Raw genomic sequence first — 15,642 nt, 5'->3', positions numbered from 1 at the left:
GAGATCGAGTTGCATGTTCTACCAACTAAGACAGCCAAGCGCCCCATGGATATTATGCACATCTTAATATTGACTTATAATCCATAAACAAGGGATGTCTTTCCATTTGTTTCTATCTTCTTTAACTTCTTTCAGCAACATTTTTTAGTTTTCAGCATTCAGGTCTTTCACTTCCTTGATTAAATTTGTTCCTGGGTATGTTATATTATTTTTGATATTATTGCAAATGGAATGGTTTTGTTAATTTCCTTTTGAAATTGTTCATTTGTAGTGTATAGAAATGCAACTAATTTCTGCATGTTGATTCTGTGTCCTACAACTTTGCTGAATTCATTTATTCTAACAGTTTTTTTTTAGAACCTTGAGGTTTTACTACACATAAGATCATTTTGTCTGTGAACATAGATAATTTACTTCTTCCTTTCCAATCTGAATGCTTTTTATTTCTCTTTCTTGCCTAATTACTCTGACTAGAACCTCTAGTACTGTGTGATTAGAAGTGGCAAAAAACAGTCCTCCTGTTTTATTCCTGATCTGAAGGAGAAAGTTTTCATTCTTTCACTAAGTGAGATCATCTTGACCCAGTTGAATCTGTTTGTTTTTTCCAAGTTGTCTTTATTCGTGGTTTGTAGTCTGGTCAAGGGTGTTTACTAAAGTTTTCCCTTCCCTTCTGGGCCCTGAAACCCGGTATTTAATTCCCTCCCATCATAAAACTGCTGAAATATAGGAGTCAGCAAATGTGTAGAAGGAAAATTGAATGGAGAATCTTGGACTTTATCTTTATTCCATTTTTCTGGGATGTTGGCCATTTGAATCCTGGCAGCTTTGGTAGTCCCGAATTCTAGTTTTTCTGTCTTCAGCCCCGTAAGACTACCACAAGCTTTATGACTCTTCTTTCTTCATTGGCCTCTGTGTTCTGCTTAGAAGTCAGAAAATGCAGCAAGGGAATAAAGAACCCATGAATACAGAGCTGATCTTTTTGTGATTCCCATTCAAACACTTAAAATTTTTTTATAGTTTTTATAATTGTTCTGATACTGCCTAAGCTGTCATAGCCAGAAGCAGAAGTCTAGATGCGTCATTTAAAAATGTGAAACATGGGGTGCCTGGGTGGCTCAGTCTGTTAAGCATCTGCATTTGGCTCAGGGCATGATCCCAGGTATTACATGGTGTTTAATATATTGTTTTGCCTATTTTTTTAAATTACAAAAGAAATACATGTTTGTTGTCATAAAATCAAAACAATATAGAATATGATAAGAAGTGCTCTTTTTCCCTGCCGTCATTGTACCATCTACCCCTCCAGTCCCAGAAGTAGCCTCTGTCAATAATCTGATATGAATTCTTTCATACATGCAAATTTTTCCATTTAATTGCAGAAGTGAGATTGTGATATACTGTGTTTTGCAACTTGCTTCTTTAACCTAATGTGGTATTCACTTTTTAGACAGTATATACAGATATGTCTCATAAAGACCTAGTACAAATTTGTCATTTTATGAAGCCATTTCTTTTCTTTTCTTTTCTTTTCTTTTCTTTTCTTTTCTTTTCTTTTCTTTTCTTCTTTTCTTTCTTTTCTTTTCTTTTCTTTTCTTTCTTTTCTTTTCTTCTTTTCTTTTCTTTTTTTTTAAAGATTTTATTTATTTGACAGAGATAGAGAGAGCCAGGCGAGAGAGGGAACACAAGCAGGGGGAGTGGGAGACGAAGAAGCAGGCTCATAGTGGAGGAGTCTGATGTGGGACTCGATCCCATAACACCGGGATCAAACCCTGAGCCGAAGGCAGACGCTTAACCGCTGTGCCACCCAGGCGCCCCTCTTTTCTTTTTTTCTTAAGTAGGCTCTGTGCCCAGGGTGGGTCTTGAACTCATGACTCCAAGATCAGGAGTCACATGCTGTCCTGACTGAACTAGCCAGGCACACCTAAAGCCCTCCCTCCCTCCGTTCTTCCTTTCTTTCAAACATTTACGTGTGTTTATTTTTTTAGTAATCTCTACCCCCAACTTGGGGCTCATACTCATAACCCTGAGACCAAGAGTTGCATGCTCTTCACTGAGCTAGCCAGGCACTCCCCTAAAGCCATTTTTTAATGCACATTATCCTTCCCTTTTTTGACTGTTGTGAACAGTCGTGCAAAGGACATCTTTTGTGCACCAAATAAATTGCATCAAAAATAAGAGAACTGTTTTAAATTTTTAACATATTAAATTATCTGTTGTAGATATTATTATCAAATATCCTTCCTAAAAAGTTGCATCATATTACATGCCCATCAAGAGTATGAGACTGTTCATGGGAAACCTGGGTGGCTCAGTCTGTTAAGCATTCAGCTCTTGATTTTGGCTCAGGTCATGATCAGGGTCACCAGATCGAGCCCTGTGTTGGGCTCTGCCCTGGCCGTGAAGCCTGCTTAAGATTCTCTCCCTCTCCTTCTGCCCCTTCCCCCACATGTGCTGTGTGCTCTCTCTCCTTCTCAAAAAAAAAAAAAAAAAGTATAAGACTATTTACATCCTTATATAGCCATTTGTACTGAGTGTTGTTATCAATCTTTACTACCATTACACTGAATGTTATTATCAATCTTTCTATTCTAAGAAATGAAAAATACATTGTTTTTATTTGAACATTTTATTGTATATCTACAGTATATAAAATGTATGTTCAAAAGCAACATAAAATTGGTTAAAAATATTGCAAATATACAGTTGTTACAAAAAAAGCAAAAGGCCAATAAGTATGTGAAAAGATATTCAACCCTATTAATAAAAGGTTTATGGAAAGCAGAGTCTCATACTCTTATTTTGGCATATAAAATGACGCAACTTTTTAGGAAGGGTATTTGAGAATCATATCTATAACAGATAATTTGATATGTGTTAAAAATTTAACAGTACTCTTACTTTTGATGCAGTTTATAAGATTAAAATCTTAAATTTCTAATTCCTGATATTAGTGGGATTTCTAAGTTTATCTATGAAACTGTGCTGCTTTCTATGCAAAATGTATGTATTTTAAAATAAGTAATTTGTAAATACAATTAGTTCAAACTGACATCAGATTGAACATATCCTTGCCTTAGAAGGAACAAATGATACTGTTAGTCAACGCTTTTATTCCTTTTTTTCTTTTTTTAAGATTTTATTTATTTATTTGACAGAGAGAGAGACAGCCAGCGAGAGAGGGAACACAAGCAGGGGGAGTGGGAGAGGAAGAAGCAGGCTCATAGCAGAGGAGCCTGATGTGGGGCTCTATCCCATAACGCCGGGATCACGCCCTGAGCCGAAGGCAGACGCTTAACCGCTGTGCCACCCAGGCGCCCCAACCCTTTTATTCCTTTTTAGCACAAGTCAGAGGTAAAAAAAACATGAAGTTTATAATTGTACATACTTGTATTCTTTCACTTTCACTTTAGTTGGATTTGAATGATAACAAAAGATTCTGATAAGGAATAGTCACGTTTCCATAAGGTTATGTACAAATATAAAGTATATGAGTATATAATGGTTTAAAATTTATCTTATTTGTATTTAGTAAATTTTTTAAAAGATTTATTTCCTTGAGAGAGAATGAGAGAGTGGGGGGGGCAGAGGTAGAGAGAGAATCCTAGAGAGGACTTCTCACTGAGCATGGAGCCCGACTTGGGGCTAAGTCCCAGGACCCTGAGATCATGAACTAAGCTAAAATCGAAAGTCTGATGCTTAACCGACTGAGCCACCCAGGCACCCCTGTATTTAGTAAGTTTTTAAACATTAAACAGCTTTAAGGTGGTATGGATTGCTTTAGTGACTGTTTTCACACATTTAGATGACTTATCATTTGATTATAGAAGATACATTGGTCTTCCTAAGTTAGGTTCCCTAACTTAACCAGGTTAGAGGCCCAATCCTGTGTATGATTTTTTCATAATAATGATAATGTTTAGCAGTAATGATAAAAATAATGAAGAATGCCCTGCCAGGAACTTAAGTGCATTACATATTCGTATAGACAGCAACCTTAGGTACAGAGAGGTTGTGTAACTTACTATAGGTTGTAAGACTGGTAACTGATGCAGATCCAGGTAGTTTGACTTCTAGGGCCCATGTGCTGATCACCATAGTCTATTGCTTGTTATTAATTTAACCACACCATGTTATAATTACTTGTTTGTATCTACACTTCTTACTAGAATCTAAGTTCCTTAAGAACCAAGAGCCATGATTCATTCTTTTTCTCCTGTGGTCTTTGATGGTATCTGATGTAGAGTAGGTGTTCAATAAATACTCATTTGGTAAAATAAAGTAATATCTAAAGAGATGGAGTAAGTCTGTCATATTTGTTAGGCCTGAATTTCTTCATACGCTTATCCTATTGACTTTTATGGGTAACAAACAAAATTACATTATATTTGGGATTATTTTGTCATTAACTTTAATTTGTATTTTATTCCCTTTGAGGAATACATCAAGGTATTTACTAATTGTAAAGATTCTGTGCAGTGTTTTAAATTAAGAAAATGAAGAGCATAAAAATTGTAAATCGTGTTATTTTTAGATTAAATGGAAAAGAAGAAGGGATTCCATAATGTATTATAATACTGTATTATGCCAGGTTTCTTCTCCCAGTTTTAGTGAGGTATAATTAACAAATAAAAATTATATATATTTAAGATAAACAATTTGATGTTTTAGTATGCATATACATTGTGAAATAATCATAACAAGCTAATTAACATATCTATCACCTCACATAGTTAATTTTCTTCATTTCTTTTTCAGTTGTTTGTTTTTTGTTTTTTTTTTTTTGTGGTGAGAACACTTAAGATTTACCTTCTTAGCAAATTTCAAATATACAATACAGTATTGTTAACTATAGTCACATTGCTATATATCAGATCTCCAAAAGATCTTGCATAACTGAAACTTCATACACTTCTACTAATGTCTCCCCATTTCCCCATCCTCCTAGCTCTTGGCAGCCACCATTCTATGAGTGGTTATTTACTTTGATTATTTTAGGTTCCACATACAAGTGATAATTGTATAGTACTTGTCTTTCTGTGTCTGGCCTATTTCACTTAGCATAATGTCTTCCAGGTTCATCTGTGTTGTCACAAATGGCAGAATTTCCTTTTTTAAGGCTGAATAGTATTCCATTGTGTATATACACATGCTTGCAAACCCTCCCCCCATTTTCCTATCCACTCATCTAGCAGCAGATATTTATGGTTGTTTCCATATCTTGGCTATTTTGAATAATGCTGTAATGAACATCGGAGTTACTCATTTCATGTCCTTTGTGTATATATCTAGAAATGGGATTCTGGATCATAAGATAGCTCTATTTTTAATTTTTTGAAGATCCTTCATAACTGTTTTCCATATGGCTGTACCAATTACATTCCTACCAGCTTTATACAAGAGTTCTCTTTTCTCCACATCCTTGCCACCACCTGTTTATTATCTTTTGGCTTTTGATAATATATGTGCTGTTCTTAAATGCAAAACTGGTGGAGTTGTTCTCCACATCAGTGCTTCTTAACTTTCTTCCCAAGACACTCATAGAAAATGATTATGTTTTCTTGGTACACTGGAAAGAAGAGGCTCACATGAGGAAGGTGACAGAAGTATCTCATTGTTCAAGTGCTATCTGGCTTACCCAAGGGCCAAGGAAATCAGCATCTTGGTAGACCTGCAATTCATATTTGGAGCTGCCAGAGAACACTGGGAAAACTCTGCTGTAAATAGTTTTGACGTATTAGCACTACAAAGGATCTTAGCTACCACATCTCTTATAACAAAATATCATTTTACTTATTTATTTTTACTTCTATATATTTGTTACATAAGTAATAACTTTATGAACTTATTACATTTATATATAGTTGACCCTTGAACAATGCAGGGGTTAGGGGCACTGACCCCCTGTGCAGTTGAAAGTCTGCATATAACTCGACTCCCCCAAAACTTAGCTACTAGTAGCATACTGTTGACTGGAAGCCTTACCGATGACATAAAGAGTTGATTAACACATACTCTGTATGTTATATGTATTACATACTATACTCCTACAATAAAGAAATCTAGAGAAAAGGAAATTTATTAAGAAAACCATAAGATGGGAATGCAGTGTGGTGTAGCCACTGTGAAAAACAGTACGGAAGTTCCGCAAAAAATTAAAAATAGAAACAAATTTTTAAAAAAAATTAAAAATAGAGGGGCACCTGGGTGGCTCGGTTGGTTAAGCATCGGGCTCTTGATTTTGGCTCAGCTCATGAGCACTCACCAGGAAGCCTGCTTGAGATTCTCTTCCTCTCCTTCCCCCTCTGCCCTTCCCTCTGCTTGTGTGCTCTCTCCAAAATAAATAATCTTTTTTAAAAATTAAAAATAGAATTATCATATGATCCAGTAATTCCACTACTGGGTATTTACCTAAAGAATATGAAAACACTAATTCAGAAGGATATATGCACCCCTATGTTTATTGCAGCATTATTTACAATAGCCAAATTGTGGAAGCAGCGAAAGTGTCCATTGATAGATGAGTGGTTAAAGAAGATGTGGTATTTATCTACAGTGGAAAATTACTCAGCCTTAAAAAAAAAAAAGAATGAATTGTTGCCATTTGCAACACACATGGAGCTAAAGAGTATAATGCTAAGCAAAGTCAGTCAGAGAAAGACAAATGCCATATGATTTTACTCTTACGTAGAACTAAAGAAACAAACAGAAAAAGGGGGAAAAAAAACAACCAAGAAACAGACTCTTAACTCTAGAGAACAAACAGATGGTTACCAGAGGGGAGGTGGGTAGGGGAGTGGATGAAATAGGTGAAGGGGATTAAGAGTACACTTACCTGGATGAGCACTGAGAAATGTATGGAATTGCTGAATCATTATATTGTATATCTAAAACTAATAGAATGCTGTGTGTTAACTATACTGGAATTAAAATAAAAGTTAAGTTAAAAATAAATTAAAAAAGAAAACCATAAGAAAGAGCAAATACATTTACAATACTGTACTGTATTTATATATTAAAAAAAAATCCGTGTAGGAATCAACCTGTACGGTTCAAACCTGTGTTGTTCAGGATCAACTGTATTTTATTTACTTGTGCCTTCTCTTTTTTCCCCCTCAATCCCCAAATCTTTATCAATTTTATCGGTCTTTTCAAAGAACCAACTTTTGATCTTAAGTTCTCAATTGAATGTTTATTTTCTATTTCCTTAACTTCTTCTCTTAATATTAGTGCCTTCTACTTTCTTTGAGTTTGTTTTGCAGTTATTTTTAAACTTTTTGAGATGAATACTTGGCTTATTAATTGCTTTTATAGTATATTCTTTTTTAAAATGCTTTTTTTTTTTTTTCAGATTTTATTTATTTATTTGACAGAGATAGAGACAGCCAGCGAGAGAGGGAACACAAGCAGGGGGAGTGGGAGAGGAAGAAGCAGGCTCATGGCGGAGGAGCCTGACGTGGGGCTCGATACCAAAACGCCGGGATCACGCCCTGAGCCGAAGGCAGACGCTTAACTGCTGTGCCACCCAGGCGCCCCGTATATTCTTTTTTTAATTAAAAAAATTTTTTTTATTATTTGAGAGAGGACAAGAGAGATGGCACAAGCAGGGAGAGGACCAAGTCAGAGGGAGAAGCAGATTTCCCGCTGAGCAGGGAGCCCGATGCGGGGCTCAATCCCAGGACCCTGAGATCATGACCGGAGCCGAAGGCAGACGCTTAACCGACTGAGCCACCCAGGTGCCCCTAGTATATTCATTTAAAGCTGTAAATTTTCCTCTAAAAAATAAACCACTTTTAGCTCACCCCACACTCTTTCTGGTTTGTTTTGGGGAAAAAGTCTCCAGGCAGCAGCTGTGACTGCTGCTGCTTCAGCTCCTCTGCCTCCTCTTCTTTTTTTCTGTTTTCTTTTATATAGCTTTATAAGGGTTTATATAATATTTAACATGTAATAAACTGCATATATTAAAATGTATGATTTGATACTTTTTGACCTATGAATACAACCAAGATAATGAACATATCCATCACCCCCACAGTGTCTCCTTGTGGCCCTTTGGGATCCATCCTTCCTGTTCTCTCCCATTTCCAGTCAACCACTGATCTGCTTCCACATTTTTTGATATATCTTTATCATTCAGTTCAAAATATTTTCTGATTTCTGATCTAGGGAATATTTAGATTTACTTGGAGCTTTTCTAGTTTAAAGATTTTATTTTATTTAGAGAGAGAGAGTGAGAATGCGAGCAGGGGGAGGGGCAGGGGGAGAGAGAATCTCAAGCAGACTCCACACAGAGCACAAAGCGTGATGTGGGGCCTAATCTCACAACCCTGAAATCATGACATGAGCCAAAATCAAGAGTTGGACCCTTAACTGACTGAGCCACCCAGGCGTTCCAGCTGTTGTATTTTCTTAAAATAAGAGAACGATGAAGTTTGCTGCATCGGTTGACTCTTCCATTCATGGATGCTTTCTTTGTAGCTTGTGATACTGTTTGATAGCATTTTACCTGCAGTAGAGCTTCTTTCAAAATTGGAGTCAGTCCTATTAAATCCTGTTGTTGCTTTATCAGTGAAGTTTATGTAATATTCTAATCTTTGTTGTTATTTCAACAGTCTTCAAAGTATCTTCACCAAGAGTAGATTCCATCTCAAGAAACCACTTTCTTTGCTTACCCATAAGAAGCAACTCCTCAACTGTTCACATTTCATCATGAGATTATAGTGGTTCAGTCATATCTTCAGGATCCACTTCTGATTCTTTTGCTATTTCCATCACATCTGCATTCAGAACATACACAACATTTATTAAGTTTGTGGTCTTATATGGGCACAGTTAATGGTACCCCAAAACAATTACCATAGTAGCATCAGAGATCACTGTAACAAATATAATGATAATGAAAAAATTGGAAATATTTTGGGAATTATCACAATGTGACACAGAAACATGAAGTGAGCAAATGCCTTTGGGGAAAAATGGTGCCAATAGATTTGTTCAACACAGGGTTGCCACAAATCTTCAATTTGTAAAGAAAACCGATGAGTATACCTGTATATGATTTCAGTCCTTTGGAATTTAAGACTTGCTTTTGCATTATGGCGTAGGATTCGGTCATTTTTAAAATGCTTGTGTGTGCTTGAAAAGAGAGTGCTTTTTTGTATGTAATGTTTTATATATGTCTTACTAAATCAAATTTGTTCATTCTGTTTAAATCTTCATTTTTACTGATTTTTTCCTGTTTTTATGAATTATTGGTTAGTGTTTGCATGTCACATCTTTTTACATTCTTTACCTTTAACCTCTCCGAATTATTATGTTTTAGGCATATCTCATGTAAACAGCTCATTGTACTCTTTTTACTTTTAGTTCTAATCTGAAAATCTTTGTCTTCTAAGTAAAGCATCTGATCCATTTACATTTAATGTAATTGCTGTTATTTGTCTTTAAATCTACCATATTTTATGTGCTTTCTCATATTCTTTTAATTATAAAGGTTTTGTTTTATTTTTATTTTTTTAGAGAAGGGGAGGAAGGGTGGGGTGGAGGGTGAAGGAGAGAATCTTAAGCAGGCTTAATGCCCAGCGCAGAGCCCAATGCGGGGCTCAATCTCACAGCCCTAAGATCGTGACCTGAGCCAAAATCAAGAATCTGATGCTTAACTGACTGAGCCACCCAAGCACCCCTTAATCAGAAGTGCTTTAAGCAATTTTTTGTTGTTGTTGTTGTTTTGGGTATATGTCAGTACCCCAGGAATTACAACAACCATCTCTGACTTCAGAAAATCCGGTGTTAATCATTTTACCATTCTCCTGGATACTACAAAGATCTTAGGAGCACGTAATCTTCATGTACCTCCATCTGATTTACGTGCTATCATTGTGGCATAGTTTAATTTTCTTCTATATATTTTTTATTTTTATTTTTTATTTTGCTTTTTTTTTTTTTTTAAAGATTTCATTTATTTGAGGGGGGCATGAGTGGGAGAGGGGCAGAGGGAGAAGGAGAAGCAGACTCCCCGCTGAGCAGGGAGCCCAACTTGGGTCTCGATCCCAGGACCCTGGGATCATGATCTGAGCTGAAGGCAGATGCTTAACCGACTGAGCCACCCAGGTGCCCCTATTTTTTTTTTAAGTCATAAGACATTATTGTGTTATATAGTATAATGTTAATTTAGCTTTACCCAAATATTTGCTATTTTTGTTCTTCATTACAGCAGTCCTTCTAGAATCATTCTCTTTTTGTTTGAAGAATACCCTTTGTACTGTTTAGTATGAGTCTTTTGACGGCAAAGTCTCTGTTTTTGTTTCTTAGAGCATATTTTTGCCTTACCTTATTTTGTAGCCTTCGCTTTAAATTCCTACTTTATTGAAGTATAATTCACATACAGTAATATGTATTCATTTTTGGCATCTATCTTGTGTTTCAATGAGTTTTGACAGATGTGCATACCAGTGTTATATCATCCATTTTAAAAAAAATTTTTTTAATTATGGTCTACTCCCCAACATGGCACTTGAACTCATGACCCCAAAATCAAGAGTCTCGTGCTGTACCAACTGAGCCAGCCAGGTGCCCGATAACATTCATTTTTGAAGATGATTTTTATAGATTGGCAATTATTTTCTTTTAGTAAACTGGCTATTTTATTCCACCGTCACCCTCCTTCCATTGTTACCCTTTCTCAGCTCTAGGGAATAGCAGTCCTCCCCTCAAACTCTCTGAGCCCTTGGTTCCATGTTCTCTGTAGGCTCCCCTGTAATTCCTCCAGAATGGTGTGTTTTCTTTACCATTGCAAAGCAATTTTAGTTTTTGTGAAGAAACAAATTATATTCCAGGTAGCAGGTGGCTATTGAAAGCCTTTGGTGAACTTTGAATTCTTTTTCGTTGAACCATGAACTGCTATCTAAAACCACAGAATCTATGGTAGGTAGGTTGCCATCCGAATAAATGAAACAAAATAAAACTGAATCACATATTTGATTCAGTATTGAACTATACAGACATATGTGGGTTATCTAGAGTTATGTGGGCTAGGTTGCCTGTTACAATACAGATGTGGCTTGGAAGAAATGACATTCTGGGTTCCAAATAGACCTTTTTTTCCCTTTTTTTAAAAGTTTTTATTTAAATTCCAGTTAGTTAAATATAGTGTAACAGTCTCAGGTGTAGAACTTAGTGATTCAGCACTTACATACAGCACCCAGTGCTCATCAGAACAGTGCCCTCCTTAATTCCCAGCACCTATTTAACCCATACCCCCACCCAACTGCCCTCTGGTAACCAGTGGTTTGTTCTCTATAGATCAGAGTATAGGGGTGCCTGGGTGGCTCAGTCAGTTAAGCATCTGCCTTTGGCTCAGGTCATGATCCCATGGTCCTGGGATCCAGCCCCGCGTCTGGCTCTCTGCTCACTGGGGGAGCCTGCTTCTTCCTCTCCTGCTCCCCTTGCTTGTGCATACTCTCTCTCTGTCAAATAAATAAATAAATCTTTAAAAAAAAAAAAGTCTGTTTCTTGGTTTTCCTCTCTTCCCCCCATGTTCATTTCTCTATTAAATTCCACATATGAGTATTTGTTTTTCTCTGATTGACTTATGTCACTTAGCATAATACTTTCTAGCTCCACCCACATCCTTGCAAATAGCAAGATTTCATTCTTTTTATGGCTGAGTAATACTCCATTGTGTATATGTGTTGGTGTATATATGTGTGTATACATACACATCTTCTTTATCCATTCATCAGGCAATGGACATGTGGGCTCTTTCCATAATTTGGCTATTGTTGATAATGCTGCATGTATCCTTTCAAATTAGTATTTTTACATCCTTTGGGTATATACCTAGTAGTGCAGTTGCTGGGAGTAGGGTAGTTCTATTTTTAACTTTTTGAGGAACCTCCATACTGTTTTCCAGTGTGGCTGCACCAGTTTGCATTCCCACTGACAGTGTAAGAGGGTTCCCCTTTCTCCACATCCTTGTCAACACCTGTTGTTCCATTTGTTTTTAATTTTAGCCATGAGGTATGAGGTGATACCTTATTGTAGTTTTGATTTGTGTTTCCCTGATGATGAGCGATGTTGAGCATCTTTTCATGTGTCTGTTGGCCATCTGTAGGTCTTCTTTGGAAAACAGGTCTCCAAATGGACCATTTACAAAGGAACTTTTGAAGTACAGTTAAACTGGAACTCGTGTTATTAGAATTTTTAGAAGATTGTATATTTGTATCTCAATATGATACCAAAGCAAAATCCACTAGAAGCTTGTGTAGATGATGTAAGCTATAACAACTTTGATGACTATGTAACTGTTTTTCTATTTCAATCTTTTTAAAAATGATGCCTTCTGAGTATACTATCTTGTATTTCTCTGTATTTCTCTGTACTTCCTTTCCTGTGTTTAAATTTCATAACGTTTAAACATAAAGAGGAAAAAAAGTGTTTTCATGGCTCAACTAATGGTTTACCCTTTCAGTGCAGTTATCATGCTCAAATATTAATGTAGGATGACTTTTTTGATAGAGAAAGAGAAGGGCTAACATTAAAAAGTTAAATGGAGTGAGGTGCCTGGGTGGCTCAGTCGGTTAAGTGTTGTACTCTTGATTTCGGCTCAGGTCACTGTCTCAGGGTTGTGAGATTGAGCCCGTGTTGGGCTCTGTGCTCAGCAGAGTCTGCTCGAGACTCTCTCACTGGGCGTTGAGACTGCTTAAGATTCTCTCTTCCTCTGTCTCTCTCTCTCAAAAAAAAAAAAAAATTAAATGGAGGGAGGAAGAATGTAGCATTTGAAGAAAAACTGTACTTTGCTTTTTTGGAGCTTGTTATAAATAGCACATATAGAGCTTCCTCATTTTTTTATGGTTAATTCGTATTCCATGCAATTAATTTATCATAATTCATTAAACCAGTCCACTGCTGATGGATATTTAAATGGAATTCTCTGCTGCAGTGAATAGTATATATCTTGCATCATTTTGCATATGAGAAGGTATTTGGGATAAATTCCTGGAAATGAAATTGTTGGGTCACAAGGTGTGTATATTTGTAATTTTGATTGATATTGCCAGATTGTACTTTTAGAGCCTGTACCAATATCCACAAGCTTGTTAAACACCCTATTCAGTACCATATCATCTCAATTTTTTTTTAAGTTTTTATTTATTTATTTGAGAGAGTGAGCAAGAGAGTGCACAAGCAGAGTGGCAGAGGGAGAGGGGGAAGCAGGCTCCCCATGGAACAGGGAGCCCGATGCAGGGCTCTGTCCAGGACCCCAGGATCATGGCCTGAGCCAAAGGCAGATGCTTAATTGACTGAGCCACCCAGATGCCCCTGCTTTTTGTGTCTTTAAAAAAACTTTTTCTAGGGACACCTGGGTTGGCTCAGTCAGTTAAGAGTCTGCCTTCAGCTTAGGTCATGATCCCAGGGTCCTGGGATTGAGTCCCACATCAGGTCCCTTGCTCAGCGGGGAGCCTGCCTCTCCCTCTGCTTGCCACTCCCCCTGCTTATGCTCCCTCTCTTTCTCCGACAAAATAAATAAATAATTTTTTAAAAATCTAAAAAAACCCACAACTTTTTCTATTCCAACATCATGAAGATACCATCCATATTGTCTTTGAAAAACTTTGTTTAGACTTTCATAAACTACTCCTTAGGTACGGTGTGACTCCAGGTCCAGCTTGGTTTTTACCCCCCAAAGGAAATTCTGCCGTCCTGGTACCACTTATTAGAACATTATCCTTTCCCCACTCCTGTATAGTGCTCCATTTGGTAGTTCATGTAATAGTAATGATACTTCTAGTATCTGTTGATTAAGATTTTGGTCAACTTTCTATGAGGTTAGTACTACATTAAAAATAGACTTGATTTTTTTATTAAGTTTTAAAATTTAATTCCAGTATAGTTAACATACAGTGTTCTCTAAGTTTCAGGTGTACAACATAGCGATTCAGCACTTCTGTACATTACTCAGGGTTCATCATGATAAGTGTATTCTTCAATCTGTGGTTCACAGGAAGGAAATACTGTTTTATTTATTCTTTATATTTTATACTTATTGCTATATGTAGCATAGTACTGATTGAATAAAGTTGAATTGAGATGTTAGGATTGTGAACATATACAAACATATTTAGCAAATTTTCATTTAGGAAAATCAGAGCTAGATTTTATTAAGGAAAGCAGGAGTTACCTTATAATTACCGATTGTGTTAATCATTGATAATACAGATTGGCTTTCGTAACAGAAGCTCCTTCATGGAGGCATGTGCTTATTACAGAAAAGATATCAGCTACGTAAGTTGGCAGCCATCATGGGCTCAAACAGTTTATGAAAACTGAATATACAGCCTTAAAATAAAATATGGATCTGAATACCCAGAAGCACCCCCTTTTGTAAGATTTGTAACAAAAAATTAATGTGAATGGAGTTAAGAGTTCTCATGGAGAGGTGGACTGAAGAGCTGTATCAGTACTAGCAAAATAGCAGAGTTCATATAGCAACAAAGTAGTCCTGCAAGAGCTCCGGCACCTAATGTCTAAAGAAAACATGAAACTCCCTCAGCTGCTGGAAGGACAATGTTACAGCAGTTAATCAAAAAGAAGAAACACAGCCTTAAAATTTGATTTAAGCAGTCTTCATTTTCCACAGTAAATTTTCTAGATACATCTTGTGGACCTCAAAGTACTAGAAAGAAAGCTCCCATTCAAAGGCAATTTATGTTAAGGTGCTATAAATGATACTCATTTTTTTTTCAATTTGCAATATGTAAGTTGTGCTATAACAAAAAGAAAGAAAGAAAGGAAGGAAGGAAGGAAGGAAGGAAGAAAGAAAGAAAAGAAAGAAAGAAAGAAAGAAAGAAAGAAAGAAAGAAAGAAAGAAAAAGAAAAGGTATTATATGCCTCTTAGAAAGAAAGAAAGAAAGAAAGAAAGAAAGAAAGAAAGAAAGAAAAAGAAAAGGTATTATATGCCTCTTGAGGCCTGTAATGGCAGAAGGGAAGAACCACACTTACCATAAAAAGTGACAAACTGTGCAAGGTCAGCAGAGAGAGGCGTAATGACAATGAGTAAGTAAGGCAGATGCCCGAAGGGGCCGTGGAAGCTGAAGCATTTGTTGCCTGAGGACCCTGGCGTTCTTTGTGGAAGGGAGTGGGGTAATTTAAAAGAAATCTACTGGACCAAATAGCATGCTTGCACAAATGTTGAAGAGAAAACAAATTGTAGTCTGGAAGAATGCATGTAAGAGAGGTTCTGAAATTTGGGCAGGGCCTAAATGGTACAATGATTAAGAGTGCTTGCTTTCTTTTTGTTATAGTTAAAACATTTTGCACATCAAGGACTGTCACCTTTCTGTGGGAAGACTGGCCAATTTTACAAATAAGATGAGCCACCTCACCTTCTGTGTTCTCTAAGGAAGAGTATGTTTTTTTAATTATGGCTAGTCCAAATCCTAGAGACCTAGGCAAGAGTGCCTCCTTGTCAGTAAACCACACTCGGAAAACCCAGAATTGGAATACATATTCATTCGATTTATTTGATAAATAGGCTTGCCATAACAATGAGACCAGGATCTCAAAAGAAGTACCTTTAAAAAGACTTCTTAACATTTAAAAAGTTTTCATACTTAATATATACACAATGTCAAATTCAAAGGGTGT

At 36.5% G+C, this 15,642-nt stretch overlaps 1 protein-coding gene and 1 pseudogene across 1 annotated transcript in view; both read left to right on the top strand.

Annotated features, from left to right (window-relative positions):
• NPEPPS (aminopeptidase puromycin sensitive) overlaps positions 1-15,642 on the top strand; it is an 81,495-nt gene that overhangs the window by 17,468 nt on the left and 48,385 nt on the right. The window lies entirely within an intron of this gene.
• On the top strand, positions 14,242-14,837 carry LOC105236523 (annotated as a pseudogene).

Source organism: Ailuropoda melanoleuca, chromosome 13 (genome assembly GCF_002007445.2).
Source record: "Ailuropoda melanoleuca isolate Jingjing chromosome 13, ASM200744v2, whole genome shotgun sequence".
NCBI classification, from domain to species: domain Eukaryota; kingdom Metazoa; phylum Chordata; class Mammalia; order Carnivora; family Ursidae; genus Ailuropoda; species Ailuropoda melanoleuca.
Note: the sequence above shows the minus strand (reverse complement) of the source record. Positions and strands in the feature narration are given on the sequence as shown.